General features: G+C 41.4%; 1 protein-coding gene across 3 annotated transcripts in view; it reads right to left on the bottom strand.

The window, feature by feature from the left end:
* sfmbt2 (Scm like with four mbt domains 2) overlaps positions 1-18,518 on the bottom strand; it is a 172,201-nt gene that overhangs the window by 75,487 nt on the left and 78,196 nt on the right. The gene's annotated exons all lie outside the window — the stretch shown is intronic.

Below are 18,518 nucleotides of genomic sequence, written 5' to 3' on the forward strand. Positions count from 1 at the left end.
TATGTTCGGACACCAAGTTTGATAGAACTGATAATGGGCACAAAATGTTTAGCATGCTGAACTCGCACACCAAAAGAGACAGGCTTTCTACATTCAAGTAAATCCAGAAAACTGAGAGGCTTAATTGGACTCCCTGTCACAGCTCACTGCCTTAGACCCTTTGGAGTTCTGCTACCCTTTGAGAACAGCTAGCTAGAATGCTTGAGTCTGGAAAAAAACACGTGGGAGCCAGCAGAGTGCAAGCTCTGACTGAATTGCCAGTAAATGGGTATAGGAAATGAAAAAAATCAAAAAAACAGAAAATGCTGGAAACACTCAGCAGGTCAGGTGGCATCTGTGGAGAGAGAAACAGATTTAATATTTCAGGCTGAAGACCCTTCATCAGTGAGCTCATTTCAAATGGGAGGCAGGAAGAGAAAAAGGAGAAAAAAGGTTAGTGTTAAAAAGTTAATTAACACCTAGCCCAATGACTTATGTCCCTGCTCTGAGACCAGTCACAAACATCTTTACCCATTGGCTTTACAGCAAGCACACAAAATATGACTAAGTCTCCTGACAATTACAGGAAAAGTCTGCTCCCTGCTCAAAGTAAAGTTTTTCCACTCAGCTGATGATTGGTTGTATTAGTCTGCAAGGAGAAATTGCAGAAAAATAGACATCTGGGCATTAGTATACTTGGATATTTGGGGAGGAGAGGTGGGGAACTGCTTGTTTTATTTGGTTGTAAGAGTTGAAATACAACTGGCAGTATTTGACATTGGAGCCTTTATCAACAATTCTTCATGGAGATCAAAACTCATCAATACATGCACTGTTTATCAGTTCTTAGTTGTGAACCACCAATAAATTTTCCTGCAGAAATCAGTGCTTCCAATGAGGAGCAATCAAAGTGTGCTGCATTACCATTCCTTTGGGTGAAAATAGTTTTATTGAAAAAAAGGGTATGGCATAATTTCTCCAAATCGGCTAGGTTGCCAATCAAAATGAAAGTGCTCTTAAACATGGAGATATAATATGTTGCAATTATTTTCATCTTTACCTCTAACATGTTTGAAGTAGCGTGCGTGATTTTGAAAAATGGTACAAAAATGACCAATGCAAAAATTCAAGGATTTAGAGCTTTTACGATCCATACTGTTTTTTGGACAAAAAATTAAATACAAATTTCCTTGAGGTCATGAATAGGAGAATAAAACTGGAACATTAATTAACAATTCAGGGAAAAAAAAATCTCCTATTCATCGTTAACAGATGTTGCCCATATCCAGACCAATCATGCTCATATCAATTGATGTCACATGCAAGAAAAATGGGTTTATTAAACCATTGATATGAATGGATGTTTCAAGGGAGTTAAAGTGATGAAATATATTAATTTGCATTTGTGTATAATATTTACAATAATCTTCAGGTACTTCACAAAAAATAAACAAATGCTCAAACAAATTTTGACACCAATGCTTAAGCACATAAATGAACAGGTAATCAAAAATTTGGTAAGAAGGTTTTTCTATATGTAACTTCAATGAAGCTAATACCATTTTCCACCAATTTACATTAACTTGGATACAAACAGTATCATTAGTTTCTGGAAAATTGTCCATGACAATGCACGTTCAATTACAATATTAGTTATTTCTGAAGGGTCTCTTTTGCATTACTGACTATATTCCAACAAAGTTTTTATATAACATCTGCATCCAACTAAGAAAAATTGGCAATACTAACTCCTCCTTGTAATAAGATATGGCATAAATCCTCAAGCTCTTTTTAAATATTAGAAATTTTGGCCATAGCTATTCCAAAGCTATCCAGGGTGGGAAAAATGCTACAATGCGTGAATATCATAATAAAGAGTGAAGAACTAGAGTAAAATATTTTCTTTCCAGCTGAAAAGGTTGGTTTAATATATCCTAGTTAACACTGGCATTAGTGCAATACCATGGCAATGATTTACACAATACATTCACCACCTAAAATATAAAGAACAATTTCACTTAGAACTGCATGTGAAGAGACACTGAGTGGGTTATTCCAGGCACTTCACTAAACTTATTGTTCATCACCTGGGAAATTTGCAAAGAGGTTGTCTGAAAGTACCAAAGGCAGTTGCACATCTAGGCCCAGGAGCACTGGCCTGTGGGATCCCAGAGTTCAGCATCACTTGAGGGATGGGGAAAGAGGGGAAAGGGTGAGATTGTGGGCAGTGCATGGGAAGAATTAGGGTCAGGAGAGATGGAGAGCAATCCTGAGGAGTAACTAGAAGCATCAAAGCTGACCATGCCATTTGCTTGCAGTACCATATTTCTAGTCTGTTTGCTAGGGTCTTGGCTTGAAGGCTATTAGAAAGCACAAAATACTTGCACTTATTTCATAATTAGCATACTGTACTTGTATGCAGTGTTCAGAACTGAATAATAAAAAGGTAATATCCTTACACATATAAATGCAACCATCAAAATTCATTTAGATATTTCATTAATTCTCAAATAGATATATTTTCTACCCAAGCTGCTTCATTTGAACCATTTACGAGTCTAGATTTTACAATAAACATGAAACAGTTTGACAAAAAAATTTGGAAGGGGAAGATAACATCCTTTGTAACACACAAAAAGCTGGAGGAACTCAGGGGGTCAGTCAGCTTCTGGGGGTGGGGGGGAGGGGGTTGGAATGGACAGTCACATCCATTTCTGTCTATAGATGCTGCCTGACCCACTGAATTCCTCCAGCTTTTTGTGTGTTGTTCCAGATTCCAGCATCTGCATCCCTTAGTAAGTTCATTCATTAGATTTCAACTGTACAACAGACACAATTGTACACAAATAGATCACATGTATTCTTGATTACTTTTACAGAAAAGTGGTTAACAACTCACAGCAGTTAGTATTCTTTGTCTAATGTATATAACCTCATTATTTACCTCATTATCAGATGTCAGAAAGTACACGTTTTGCTGATGTCATTGCTCCTCTAAATTTAAATGCATTAAGATTAGACACACTAATTTCAAAACATAAATGTCTTGTATATTTCTCTAGTCACAAAATCATTAAACAGTAGAAAGAAATTCATATGGATTCACTGAGACTCATCATTCCGAACACTACAAGACATTTGTAAAGATGGCACATGTGTTATTTTACCAATGCAAGAAGCAACACACTATGTATTCTCAGGCCAACCTGAACTGCCAGTTTATCAACTCCTAGGTCAATTCAAGCATGATTTAGCCGTGGAACCGTTCCCATGGAAAACAACAGACTTCCACTGGCAAGACCAGCTGGTCTGTGACTTTAAACAAGGTATCACACATAGTTGAAGGAAAGAACTTTAGTAGATGATGTGTAGTCTTGTATGTTTCAGTTATTTTCAGTCATAAAACTGATAAATCCTGTCACGGTGTTCGGTAGGGGGATCTAGGAGGAATAGGAGGGGTACAGGAGACCCCTGCATTATGGCCATTCGGGTTACAGAAGTTCGCCCTTACAGAATTCACAAATCACTACCCAAAAATCTGAGATACGGAATAAAATTCCCTCATGGAAATTATGTGGAAAAAAAGTTAATAAATTAATAAAAAAATTTTCAACTCGCATTTCCTGACGCATGCGCAGATGATGCAGCTTTGTGATATGGAAAAGTGCGATATGGCCCATTTGCTAGGAAAGCTTAATGCAGGGCCTCCTGCATATTCCCAATGCTGAATATTGCGACTTGGAGCGGAAGGTGCTCCCATGCACATGCTGCCGTTGTCCGAGGTAGTCGAGGTCATGGTGTAGGGCAACCCATCAAATAAGCTTTAGTTGTTGCAGTCCTCTGATACAAGGCACACATTTATATTCATAGTATACCAGGGAATGCTAAAGGTGGAGGATATGGTATCAATCAATCAGATTCACGTGTCCTGGATGATAGAACTTCATAAGCGACGTTAGGCAAATGAAGAATAATCCACCACACTCCTGACTTGCAGATGGTGAAATAGCTTTGAGGAGTCAGTGAGTCACCTGCTCAGAATAACCAGCCTTTGACTTGCATAGCCACAATATTTATGTGGTTATCTTGGTTAATCTTCTGGTCAATGACAACTCCAGAATGGCAATGATAGAAGATTTGTAAATCGTATTACTCGCTGTTGTCAAGATCCATGAACTTTTCTGCATCCGGGACACTCACCTATTTCTTGACACCGTAGTTAGATTAGATGATGATTAAGCCTTGTTAATGCTAGTAAACTCATATGGAGATGCATCATTTACACAAAGCTTTGTGCTGAAGATGATTATAAATACTACAGCCTCGTCATTTGCTTTCATGGGTTCTGCTGTCATTGAGGATGGAGATGTTCCGAAAGCAGCCTCATCCTGTTAAGCTGCATAACTGTCCAATACATTATCCGACTAGATATGGGAGGTCCACAGACATTTGGTTTCATCTCTTGGTTGTAGGATCACTTATCACTTAGTTCCAGCTATAGCATGCTACTCTTGCTGTTCAATGTCTGTGCTGTGGCTTCACCTCACTGAAATCTCAGTTTCAGGCAGACCAGCCGAGAAATTCACTGGTATCCACAGCAGCACAGTAAATGGTTACAGTGACTAAATTGGCTGTGGGCCTGGTGCTGGGGAGATCAGCAGTGCCCGAGACCCAAAGAACTGAGCACTACTGAGTGGACCTTACAACTGTGAAATGACTTCCCTTCATGCATTATGGAGATGCAAAAGGAAATTAGCAGACAACCTTGGGAAGAGGACCGCAGGAGGAGTTGGAAGTTGGGGTCCAGCAGGGATCGTTGGAGAGGGGGGACGTGCTGGATGATGTCAGGAGATTGATTCCATCCCCATCCCAAGGTCCCAGAGAGTCTTGACCTTATGAGAGCAGGTTGGTGGGAAGGTGGTTGGGTCAGTGAAGTAGGTGTAATTGGGGAATGAGGAGAGTAACCAAATAATAAATGTAAGGGGATTTCAATTCCTGGATATTACCTTTTGTTATTCAGTTCTGAACATTGCAAACAATTACAGTATGCCAATTATGAAATAAGTACAAGTATTTTCTGTTTTCTAACAGCCTTCAATCAAGACCCTAGCAATTCCTGGTGCCAGGCAGGGATGTGTTTGGGGAGATCCATTTTAAATTGCCCCTCAAAGGAAGTGGTGTTATGGAAATCTGGTTAGGCTGAGCGTGCTTAACGGCAGCCGTGTCAACAGTTACAGTTGTACGTATCATTGGTTTGGCTGCACTTGGAGTACTGCGTCATCGTGCCACAGGAAAGACGTGATTAAGTTAGAGAGGGTGCAGGAAAGATTCACGAGGAATATGCCTGAATTAGAGGGCTTGGATTACAAGGAAAGATTGGGTAGGGTGGATCCGTTTTCCCTGGAGTGAAGGAGGCTGAGGGGTGACGTGATAGAGATATATAAAATTCTGAAAGGCAGAGATAGGGAAGATAGCCAGAGTCTGTTTCCCATGGTAGGGTGTCTAAAACTAGAGGGCATAGGTTTAAGGTGAGAGGGAGGAGGTTTAAAGGGGATCTAAGGGTAAATTTTCCAGACAAGGAGTAGTTAGTATCTGGAATGAGCTGCCAGAGGTGGTGGTGGAGGCAGGAACAGTAACAACATTTAAGAGGCATCCGGACAGGCACTTGGATGAGCAGGGCATGGAGGGACAGAAATCGATGTAGGCAAGTGGGACTAGTATAGATAAGGCATGATGACCGGCATGGATGTGGTGGGCTGAGGGGCCTGTCCCTAAGCTGTACAACGCTTTGACTATGTTTGGAAATGCTGCAAAGGAACGTGGCACAGGGAGTGACACCTTAGGTGCACCTATGAGCAGAAACCCCACCGCCTGATTAAATCCAATTCAAAACCTTATGCACTTAGTCAAACTTCTCACAAGGTTCAATTCAACCACAAAAATGACTGCTATTGCCTTCCACTCCTGGGGGGGGGGGGGGGGGGGGGGGAAGGGAGGGAATAATTTTGATGTGGAAAGTGGGGAAGAAGACAGTAATCTGACTTTGTAGGCAACTGGTGGCTGCTCCTGGCCTTGATCTATCTGGCATTGTATTGAATCTGCTTTTTAGAAAAGATTACTCTTGCTGAATATTATGGGACCACATGCTCTAGATTTGCTATCCCCAAGCCACCCAAAAATAACAGTGCACAAAACTCACATCAAACAACTGAACTGTAAGTAATACGCTTGAGATTACATGTTGTGATGCAACATGGCTAGGGACCAGGATAAATATAGGCAATTCAGACCCTTAATCCGATGTTAAGGAGGCTGTCAAACAAAGACTCCAGACTGAATTCAGAATTCCCAGGTGTAAATATATTTCACCTCCTAAAATTTAATCATTGTAATTGAAAAAACTGTTAAACATTAGAAAATTATCCACATATGACATCATAAATTAGCTGCATACAAAGATTTTAAATGAATATTCACTGTTGTTACCAAAGAGAGGGCCTCCAAGAGTCTAATTTACTTGGCACTGCAGAGTCTAAATTGGAGTCTCACCCCATAATTGACACAATATGCGTACCCAGGAAAGTACAGGACATTGAATTGTCTCCAATGATATTCGGGCTATAGACATTTAAGGCATTTTTCCGATAGCAAATGCTCAGGTATTATAGAACCACAGAAATGTACAGCACAGAAATAAGCCTTTTTGGCCCATCTCACCCATTCCGACTAAGCGAATCCCATTTGCCCGCATTAGGCTCGTATCCCTCAATGCCTCTCCTAACCAAGTACCTCTCTAAAGCCACTTAAACGTGTGTATTTGCTTTCATCACCTCCCACCCTCTGTGAGAAAAACTTACCACTCAGGTCTCCTTTAAATTTCCCCCCCTTACCTTAAATGTCTACCTTCTAATTTTAGATTGCCCTGTCGTGGGAGAAAGATTCTGACCATCCTACCCATGCCCCTCATAATTCTGCAAAGCGCTATAAGGACACCCTTCAGCCTCCTACGTTGCAGTGAGAATAAACCCAGCCTATCCAACCTCTCCCTAGCACTACAGCCCTCCTACCTGAATGCATCACGGCTTGGTACAGCAACAGCTCTGCCCAGGACCGCAAGAAACTGCAGAGAGTTGTGGGCACAGCCCAGTACATCACGGACACCAGCCTCCCGTCTTGTTGTCTTGGTGAAGCAGCCAGCATAATCAAAGACCCCACCCACCCGGGACATTCTCTCTTCTCTCCTCTTCCATCAGGTAGAAGATACAGGAGCCTGAGGGCACGTACCACCAGGCTTAAGGACAGCTTCTACCCCACTGTGATAAGACTATTGAAACATCCCCTTATACAATGAGATGGACTATGACCTCATGATCTACCTTGTTGTGACTTTGCACCTTATTGCATTGCACTCTCTCTGTAGCTGTGACACTTTACTCTGTACTGTTATTGTTTTTACCTGTACTATATAAATGGACTCTGTACTAACTCAATGTAACTGCAGTGTAATGAATTGACCTGTATGATCGGTATGCAAGACAAGTTTTTCACTGTACCTCAGTACAAGTGACAATAATAAACCAATACCATTCCAGACAACATCCTGGCGAATCTCTTCTGCACCCTCTCTATTGCTACCACATCCCTCCTGTAGTACGGCGACTGGAACTGCACAGAAGTGCAGTCTAGACAATGTTTTGTACAGCTGCAACCGGCATGCCTGTTCATCACAGAAAAAATCCAAACCCAGCCCAGCCAGATATCGAGCATGTTCTTCCGCCTCAGCAGCACCAAGGAGTCATCTATACTGCTAGCAAGCAGATTACCACTACTCAGCTAAAGTTCTGCAGTTTTACTGAAAGTTATCTCCACCTCATCATGGGTTACCCCTTTCTTTCTTTCCACACTTCACCATTTTCTCTGCAACTTAAAACTTGCTTTATTTCTAAACTTCTTTTCCAATTCATTCACCTGAAACTTTCATGATGTTTCTTCCCCAGAGAGGTTGTTTAACCCGCTGAATAATTCTGATATTTTCCATTTTAATCTACAATTCCAGACCTTGTTACAATCCTGAACTGCACATGAATGCACGAGCTAAAAACCAGGTGAGATAAAAATAACTCGTCAATGCTTGCATACCTATTAGGATGTGTTAGAATGGCATCGATATGCCCACGAAATGTTTTGGCAGTGGGGGCTCCTCAAACAATTAAATGAGGATGACTTTATGGAAGGATGTACCATGAACCATCCAGGATGAATCAAGTGGCCAATTCACTTCCCCTTGCCCAAGGCCCATGTGAATCTTGGCCTTTATGAAACAATGAAGCAGGCATTCATTCTATTGCATTTATGTGCCACAGCATTCACAGAGCATCTGTTTATATTACAATCTCACAATACATTTCCTAAACTTTGCACTGTGAAACTTTTGATAATTGCACACCTTAATTATGCCTATACACCCTAACTATGCCTATTGTTCATAAACTTTATTTTCAAAGATTACTTCAACCAAACGAAAGTAAATGTCCTCAGCTTTTTTTCTATTCTGCCAAATTCCATGCCTATAAAGGGGCAACAGTTGCATGCTTGTAAGGCAGTCTGATTTTCAATACAGCAAGATTTCTATACTAGATAAGCATATGGAGGAATTTAAAATAGAGAGATATGTGGGAGGAAGGGGTTAGATAGTATTAGGCGAGGTTTAAAGGTCGGCACAACATTGTGGGCCAAAGGGCCTGTATTGTGCTGTACTGTTCTATGTTTTCTTTTTAAGTTCCTAGACCGGCTCTTCTTGCTTGGGAACCTGTTGCATAATTTAGTACACTTAAAAAAAAAATCAGGCGTTTATAGGACAACAATTTCTACTTATGTATTTAACATGGTAAAATATTCATTCCAAAGCTCTTCACAGCCTGGATATCAAATAAAACATGGCACTGGGCCACACTGGGGCACACAATCAAAAGCTTGGTGAAGAGGTAAATTTTAAGGAGCATCTTAGAGGAGAAGAGGCTTCTTTTCTGTAAATCATCAATCTTGGTATGAACCTTCTGTGAATTTTCCCTATTCCTCTACATTGTTGCTTCAGTGTCTTCAAGTTAAAAAGGCATAGAAGCTAATACCCATGAAAAGCCTGATAATTGAAATAAAAGTAGCTTGAGTGACAATACTAATCTTCAGAAATATATGGAAATATACCTATTCACGGACAACTGTGGCAGGTTTCGATTACCTTTATAACCCAGTTAATTGCTTTGATTTTCAACAACATCTTGAGGGCATTGTAAAGGACTGCCAAGATACTTGCCATAACAATGAAAGAACAGAGATTAAGTGAACTGTTTAATGTCCCCAGAATTGTTCTTCACATTTAAGAAAACTATGACAGCATATTCAAAGAAAAAGCTACTGGGACCTGATTTGGCAATAAACTGTCTCATAAAATGCCTCAATTTTGCTGAAAGGGTAGAAAAATATAAGATTACAATAGTCTTGTAAGATCTTAACCTGAAACTTTAAACAAAGTTTCCATTTATTGAGCCTTAAAAAGGGTCCTAAAGTTCTGCAGGATTTTCCCTGATGTTGACTAGTTTCAGCCAACGTATATTCTTCTTTTGAACTTCCACTAGAGTTTGCAGAAGATTCTATATCTGCAATTTTGCATTTCTACTCAGAAAAATGGGGTATGAAATTTCAAAACAAATAGAAAATTAATACATATCCATTTTTTTAAGCAAAAAAAAAATCAAGAACTGGCATGGATTTCTCACAAAGCATTTATACTTTCTGAAATCTGATGAAAATCTGAACCATTTCTCACATTCGCACAAAGGGGACTAAAAACATTTCTGTGTAAAGCAGACATTCTACGAAGCTGTGGGATAAATTGGATGCTAATATATGCAGTAACTGTAAACAGAACAAACAACTAAATTTAATTAAAATAGAACTGGGGCCACTACTGGCTCTGAAAGAATTCATGTGTTAATATAAAAACAAACATTCAAGAGAGCATAATTTACATGGCTATTGCAAATCGATAAATAAAATAGCATTTATCTTTTGCACCTCACTTCTAGATCACAATCATTTGTTAACAGTAGAGCTTCCAGCAACACTGTTAACATTTTTTTCCAGCGTCCCACATGCAATTACAGTGAGAACAAAATGAAACCAAAATTGGCAGAATGCCAAGATGAAAGGGTAGATTGGCAAGTTGAATAGATTGTCTGCACAGGCCTCTTGTGCGAGGATGTAAGGTAATAAAATTTACTCAGAACACAACTACCGCAATAGCATTTTTGCTCAAACCGCATCTACAGCATTTACTGTGTTTTTTTAAGAAGACTTACAGTCTTTCCCACATACTAAACACATCGCAGTTGAATGACTAGGTTTCTTGGAAACTTTTCCATCATATGGTTGACAGCTATTATTTATTGATATCCAAAAAAATGTGGCATAATGTAAAAATGTTGCCTGACCTGCTGAGAGTTTCCAGCATTTGTTGTTTCATGGCATAACTATTGCCCTACAGATGCATAAAACAGCACTGGAGAACAGGAGCACACCATTGCTTTTATATAACACTAGCCTCATTAACTTTTGCATTTATCACCATTAATAAAATAAAACAATGTGCAAATAAAATAAGCATTTTTAAAAATCAGAATTTCAGATCTCAGTGGCCAATGAAGTGAATAACTACCTGAGCATCTGGATTCCCATCTCTTATATCTCTTCCATATTCCCATAACTGGTTCGTGTAACAGCCTTGTAAGTTTCGCTAGTGCATTACAGCACATTTAGAGCTAGTAATGTATTTTTTTCAGTGATTCATACATCAGGATCTGCGTGTTTGCTGCCAAGGTCAGCATTTAATGCCCCTTCCTAATTGTCATTGAGAAAGTGGGTCACGTTCTTAAACTGCTGCAGACCTTCTGGTAAACATACTTGCACACTCCTGCAGAATAGTGCTTCAGTCCTATAGCCAGGATGCTATCTGGTTCCTTAGCATTTTCTCTATTGTGTTCTCAGCTGGTTCTCCACATCATATTGAGTGAATCAAATTGAATACAGACTAGTTTCTGAGATGGTAGGGAGGCCAAGACGGATTTGGATATATGTAGCAGTTATGGGACTACTTGCTAGCCTATTTCAGAGTGGACCATATGGGGTGAGAATGGAGGTAGATATAGGCCAGACCCAGGAAGGATGGCAGATTTCTTCTCCCGGAGGTCATTACTGAACTAGACGTGTTTTTAGCGGCAATTTGGTAATTGTCATCCTTACTGCGTGGGACGTGAACCCACGCCTCTATTATTAGTCCAAGCCTCTGGATTACTAGTCCTGCAAACTAAACCATTCGCCACCACCATACAGATTTACTTTTATATTGTACCTTCATCTAAAAATGCTTATTCCCATATCTCTGTTGGCACATCAAGTGGTTTCCTGTGAGCTTAAAAGAAAATCTGGGATGTCCAGTCATATATCATTAAGGTAAAATTCTGTGCTCATTTCAAGGGTCATGTACTTTTGGTGTTTGCACAAAAGGACATTTTCTATATGAGATATGTGAAACTCAGCACAGTCATAAGCGATTAAATATCAAGCTACAGAAGAATCTTGATTATTAATTACAAAATGGAAGAACTCTTGTGGTTAAAGAAAATTAGAAGCACCAGTGTCCTGGACCTGAAGTTGGGCAGCGTAGCATCCACTAGGGTGTACACAGTTGTCGTCTCACAGAGCTATGCTGAGTGGGTGAAGCATACATTAAAGACGAACTCTTAATCTCTCAATCTACCCTGCTGTGGCCCTTGCACCTTATTGTCCACCTGCACGGCACTTTCTCTGTAACTGTAACACTATATTCTGGGGCGGTGGTGGAGGCAGGTACATTGGTCAAATTCAAGAGGTTACCATATAAGCTTGTGGAGGAATTTAAAATAGAGGGATATGTGGGAGGAAGGGGGTTAGATTGTCTTAGGCGAGGTTTAAAGGTTGGCACAACATTGTGGGCTGAAGGGCCTGTACTGTGCTGTACTATGTTCTATGTTCTATTCTGCATTCTGTTTGCTTTTTACTACCTCAATGTACTTAGGTATGGCATGATCTGCCTGGATGGCACGCAAATGAAGTTGTTCACTACATCACTGTATACTTGACAATAAACCAATGAAATCAGTCAGCCTTACATGACACCAAGTCCAACATTTAGAGCTCCAGCTCTGGCTACTGCCCTCTCTCAATTTGTATTAAGCAGAAGGAACAATTGCCCAATCATCAAGGACATCATCAGTTACACAAGAAAGTAAGGACTATGGAATAAAAACAGTAAATGTTGGAAATACTCAACAGGTTAAGCAGAATCAGTGAGGAGAGGAACAGTGTTAATGTTTCAGCTGTTCTAAATAGAAATGACGCACCACGTTAACTGTTTCATCTCCACCGTTGTAGAGCATTTCCAGAATTTGGTGCTTTTATTACCAATTACTTCTGCAAACGTTTGGTAGTTGCTGTAAGCGGAAAATGTCTGCATGGACAGTACTGGCAAAGATTTTTAGTGGATTTCAAGACTTCTGTACAAATTACATGGTGCCGAATCTGGGTGCTTTACCTTCATGTGGTTAGGGCATGCAGGCACACTTGTTACATTGGGATAGCCCCTTGCTGCCTCAGGTTATGCCCTGGATTCTTCCCCAAAGGGGAAGTGAGTTGTGGAACATCACTGAGCAAGTATGGCAAGCCTTGAAGGGTATGTGTGAGACTTGTACAATAGAGGTCACAGAGAGGAATCATGGAGAAATACAGCACAGAAGTAGGCATTTTGGTCACCAAGTCTTCAGTGACCCATTATTTCACTAATCCTATCCTAACCCATTTCATTCTCCTTACACTTCAGGGCGACAATGGCTAACAAGAGGGGACACAATTTTAAGGTGATTGGAGGAAGGTATAAGGGGGATGTCAGGGGTAAGTTTTTTTCCCCACAGAGAGTGGTGGGTGCGTGGAACACACTGCCAGCAGAGGTTGTGGGGGCAGATACATTAGAGACATTTAAGAGACTCTTAGATAGACACATGAATGATAGAAAAATAGGGGGCTACGTGGGAGGGAAGTGTTAGATAGATCTTAGAGCAGGATAAAATGTCGGCACAACATTGTGGGCTGAAGGGCCTGTACTGTGCTGTAGTGTTCTATGTTCACTCTCCTCAACTATCCCCAGATTCTACCACTCACCTACACACTCGGGTCAATTGATAGCGGCCAATTTTTGGGATGTGGGAGGAAACCAGAGCACTCGCGTGGTTAAAGGGAGAACGTGCAAGCAGATAGCACCAAAGGTCAGGATTGAACCCGGGTCACTGGAGCTGTGAGGCAGCAGCGCTAACAGGTACAATGCTGTGTTACTCAAGAATGGAGCATAGAACACAGAACAGTACAGCGCAGGAACAGGCCCTTCAGCCCATGATGTCTGTGTCGACCATGATGCCACTCCCATCTGCCTGCACGTGGTTTCTCTCTCTCTATTCCCTTCCTGTTTACGTGTATGTCTAAATGCCTCAAACATTGCTTTTGTATCTGTTTCCACCAGTTCCCCCGGCAGGCGTTCCAGGAACCTACCACCCTCTGTGTAAGTAAACTTGCCTCTCTTTTTCAACTTTCCCCTCTTTTTCAACTTTCCCCCTCTCACCTTAAATCTATGCTCTCTTAGTATACGGCATTTCTAACCTGGGAAAAAATACTCTCTTCTCCGGTCGTCCCATTTTTGTGCCCTTTCCCATACTTCCCACAGTCCCCCCTTCACCCATCTTTGTCCCACTCCCCCTCCTAGTTCCATCCACCCACTTCACCCCCCCCTCCCCCCTGCCCAACCCCCACAATCTGGTTCCATCTGCCATACACCTCTCCCCTAATGGTTCCCATTCTCACCTCCTTTACCTATCAGAATCCAGCACCGGTAGCCCCTTGTGTTCCTGCTTATCTCCCTCCAGCAGCCGTCTCCAACCTTCACCCTCCCCTCCCCCCACCTTGCTCCATCTGTTTTTCCCCCTTTTTCCTTTCTCTGTCTGCCTCCATCTAGCACTGACCTGCCGCTGTCTCCCAACTCCACCCCCATTCACCTCCCCTACCTGCCCGTCATCTTACACCCCTCCTCAGTCCACCAATCACCTCAGAATCCTTTCTCACCACCCCCCTGCTCTTTATACCGGCCAACTCCCCTCTCTGTCCTGATGCAGGGTTCTGATCCAAAATGTCGACAATTCCTCCCCCTCCCCCCCCCCACACAGATACTGCTCAACCCAGAGTTCCTCCAGCAGATTGTTGCTCCTGATTCCAGCAACCGCTGTCTCAGACTATCTACCCTGTTCATGCCTCTCATAATTTTATAAACTTCTGTTCGGTTGCCCACTCAGCCTCCAATGCTCTGGAGAAAACAATCCAAGTTTGTCCAACCTCTCCTCATTGCTAATACACTCTAATCCAGGCAACATCCTGGTGAACCTCTTCTGTATGCTCTCTAAAAGTGTCTACATCCTTACTGTAAGGTGGTGACCAGAAAAACACACAATGCTCCAAAGGTGGCCCAACCAATACTTCATAAAGTTGTGACACTCCAGCTCTTCTTTTCTATGGCATGATCGATGAAGGCAAGCAGCCCCTATTCCTTCTTCATCGACCCCTCCACTGGCACTGACACTTTCAGGGATTGATGTACCCCAAGGCTCCTTTGTTCATCAACATTCAATAGAGCCCACTTGCAGCATCTGAAAGTCTGAAAATCTCTTCTCTCATGACGTGCCATTCTTCAATGCTCCCATGGTGAAATTCTCCTCCAGGAAGAATGTGTGCAACTGCTCCTGCCACAATAGCCCCTTCAATTTAAGAGGTGTGGGCTAGTTTTAAGCAGAGCACTTGCTGATGTGAGCTGCCAATCAGCAATGTGGTTCCTGCCAGCTATACCCAGAAACCTTTATAATAAGCAAGGAGCACAAAATTGGCTACCTGTAGTGTTGGCAACAGGCCTGGATTAATTACATTGTGATCACCATTCTGCTTTTCAGAGGCTGTCTAATTTAGCAACTCCTCCAGCTCCAATATTTTGCTCTTGTACATTTGATATTTCAATGCTCGCAACATATAACGTCTAATAAAATGTAGTATATTTACCAAAAATGGAAAATATCATAAACAAAAGAACTTGTGAAACACAGTAACATTTTCAGGCGTGTAATAAGGTGTACATAATGGGGTACCGTTATGGAAAAAAATTCTGTGATGACCTGTAAAAAAAAAACTTACTTTAAAAGGAAAAATACCAAGTACTTAAAATATATTCAACATGCTGAGATTTTTTAGAACCTTCACATTACAGTTGGCCAACAGATTAGTGTTATTTTAATGGTGCATTATTTTAATCTGAACACTGAAATTGTGAAATTAAAATGCATATTGCAGTCCAAGTTGACTTGATGATAAGTGAATTAATATTCCATTTCTTGTCAATTAAAATTAGTCCATTAACAGATTGTCCCAAATAGCCCTTTTACTTGTGAGCTATTGTATTAGTCAAGTGAACTATAGATATTCTTCATCTCAACCTCAAACACGTACATGGAAAATCAACTGCAAGAAAAAAGCTAAAATTGCATTCATAACTATTTTTAACTTTTTCCATGTGCTCTGTGGCTATGGGTAAAATAAGCACAAAAATTCAGTCCAACCACAATGTGGTAAACACCACACAGAGACCTGCAACAGGAGCTACAGTAACAAGCTGCATGGGAAGAGAGGTAGGGCCTGTTTGCAAGGGGCCACGTCTAACAAAAAGGATCCCGAGGCAAGAGTCACGTCTGGTTCAGCACGCAAGGGAAGCTGTACGAGACCTATACAGCAAAACCCACTGCCTGCTGCTACAACAGGTGGTTGTATTTTGTCAGTGGTTGTCAAGTTACCCCAGTCTTTTAACTTCTTTGTCAGTGGCTCATTTTATTCTGCTCCATGTGACACTTCCCAGCCTCCAGTACAGAGCAGCTGCAATTTTAGTCACTCCTCCACTGCAGCAGAGTTTTCAGCTGCCAAGAAACAAACTCTGGAATTCCCTCCATAAAATTCTCTACTTCTCAACTGCCCTTTCCATCAGCCTTTTGGTTAATGTTTCAGGTCAAAGGATCTTCAAGGCTCCTTAATGCCACAACTTGGTTAAATGCTGAATTGGTGTCAAGGAAGGTCATTCTCACCTCACCTCTAGCATTCACTCTTTGGTCTATGTTTGGATGAAGGCTGTGATGAGGATTGATCATTGAAAAACCCAAATTGGGTATCAGTGAGCTGATCATTGGTGAGAAAGTGCCACTTGATCATGAGAAGCAGCTTTTATAAGTATGTGAAATGTAGGGTACGACAGGATTCAGTGTTTGTGCCTCTGCTGTACACTTTCTCTGGCAATAATTTAGCTGAGAAGGCAAAATGTCATATTTTTAAGTTTGCTGACAATAGTTAACAAGATGGGCTTGGAAGTATGTAGGGAGGCATCAAGCGATATGGACAAGCTGAGCATGTAGGCCAGAACATGGCAGAATATAATGTGGAAAAGCAAGACCAATAATAAACCAATACCAAGAGGTCATCCATTCTGGTGTACCAAACAGAAAATCAGAGTATTAGTTAAATGGTATGAGACTGGAAACTGTTAATGTTCAAAAGGGACCTAGATGTGCTCATAAACACGACATTGAAGGCCAAACTGTAGGAGCTACAAGTAATTAGGAGGGCAAATGGTACGTTAGCATTATTATGAAGGATGACATTGTAATTGTATAGAACATTGGTGAGATCACACCTGGAGCACTGTGTATTTTGGGTGCAAAGGAAACCAAAAGACATGAGAGTCAACAAGAAAATGGAGGTACACCTGATGGATGTGAGATGAAGCAATTTGGAAAATCACTACGCAAAAGATGCATTTCACTGTGTGTTTCAATGTACATGTAACTAATAAAGACCTTATCTTATCAATGAGGTTAAGACATACACAATGAGTGTTAGGGCCCAAGGGAGCATAGAGGACTGAGAGACTTTGATGTACATACCCAAGGATACCTGACAGCAGCAGCACAACCAAATAAGGTGGTCGAGAAGTCAAATGGAACAGCTGCCTTCATTAGCCAGGATGCAGATTTTAAGACCAAAAATGTTGTGGTACAACTTTATAAAACATCAGTTAGGCCACAGCCTGAGTACTGTGTGCAGTTCTGGTCACCAAATTATAGCAAGGATGTGACTGCACTGGATGCAGAGCAGATTCACCAGGATGTTGCATGCGACGGAAGGCTTCAATTATAAGGAGAGATTGGATAGGCTGTGTTTGTTTTCCTTGGAGTGGAAGAGACTGACGGGGCCTGTCTGGAGGCATAAAAATAACCAATAGGAGGAATTGAGTCAGAGTTATACAGCACGGAAACAGACCCTTTGGCCCAACTCATCCAGGCCGACCAAGGCGCCTTCCTGAGCTAGTCCCATTTGCCAATGGTATCGACTTTTCCCCCCAGTGCAGAGGTATTTAAAACCAGAGGCCATAGGTTTCAAGGTAAGGGACAAGAAATTGAGATGAGATTAGAGGAAGAATTTTTCGCCCAGAAGGTGGTTGGAATCTTCAATGCACTGTTCGAGTGGGTTGTGGAAACAGATACTTTCATGGCATTTAAGAAATATCTTGACAGACATTTGAATTGCCAAGGCATGGAAGGTTACAAACCAAGTGCTGGACAATGAGCTTAGCATAGATGGTTATTTAATGATCAGCATGAACATGGTGGTTTAGGTTGTAACATGCCAAATGGTCAATGCTAATTATTTTTTCTTCATATAATCCACTTCTTCTTCATTATGTGTGTAGGTTGACTTTTAGGCAATAAAATGGGCTAGAAAATGCTGTGGGCCATACTGTTTTGTGGTGTCTTAATAAATGCACTAAATTAAAAACAACACCTCTTGAATGCAATTGGACAGGCCAGTTTAATTTTTTTTAAATCTCAGCCAATCTTAGCAATGGCTTTTGCAAAATATGCAGGTAATTCACTGGTCCTCTGTAGGATGCAAATGATGGAGATTATTCAGCTTGCATGGGATTTGAATTTACCTTCCTATTTTTAGCTTCAATGTTGCTGAGTCTAGTTTTCTACAACTATCCCCAAATCCTGACCGAAAGTATCCTGACTGGTTGCATCAGGGTCTGGTACAGCAATTCGAATGTGCAGGAATGCAAAAAGCTGCAGAGAGTGGTGGACTCTGCCCAATGTATCACGGGCACATCCCTCCCCACCATCAGTAGTACCTACAGGAGGCGCTGCCTCAAGAAGGCAACATCCATCATCAAAGATCCCCACCATCCAGGCCGTGTCATCTTCTCGCAGCTACCATCGGGCAGGAGGTACAGAAGCCTGAAGTCCCACACCACCAGGTTCAGGAACAGCTACTTCTCTTCAACCATTTGGTTCTTGAACCGACCTGCACAACCCTAATTA

The sequence above is a fragment of the Pristis pectinata genome, chromosome 19 (genome assembly GCF_009764475.1).
Source record: "Pristis pectinata isolate sPriPec2 chromosome 19, sPriPec2.1.pri, whole genome shotgun sequence".
Classification (NCBI taxonomy): domain Eukaryota; kingdom Metazoa; phylum Chordata; class Chondrichthyes; order Rhinopristiformes; family Pristidae; genus Pristis; species Pristis pectinata.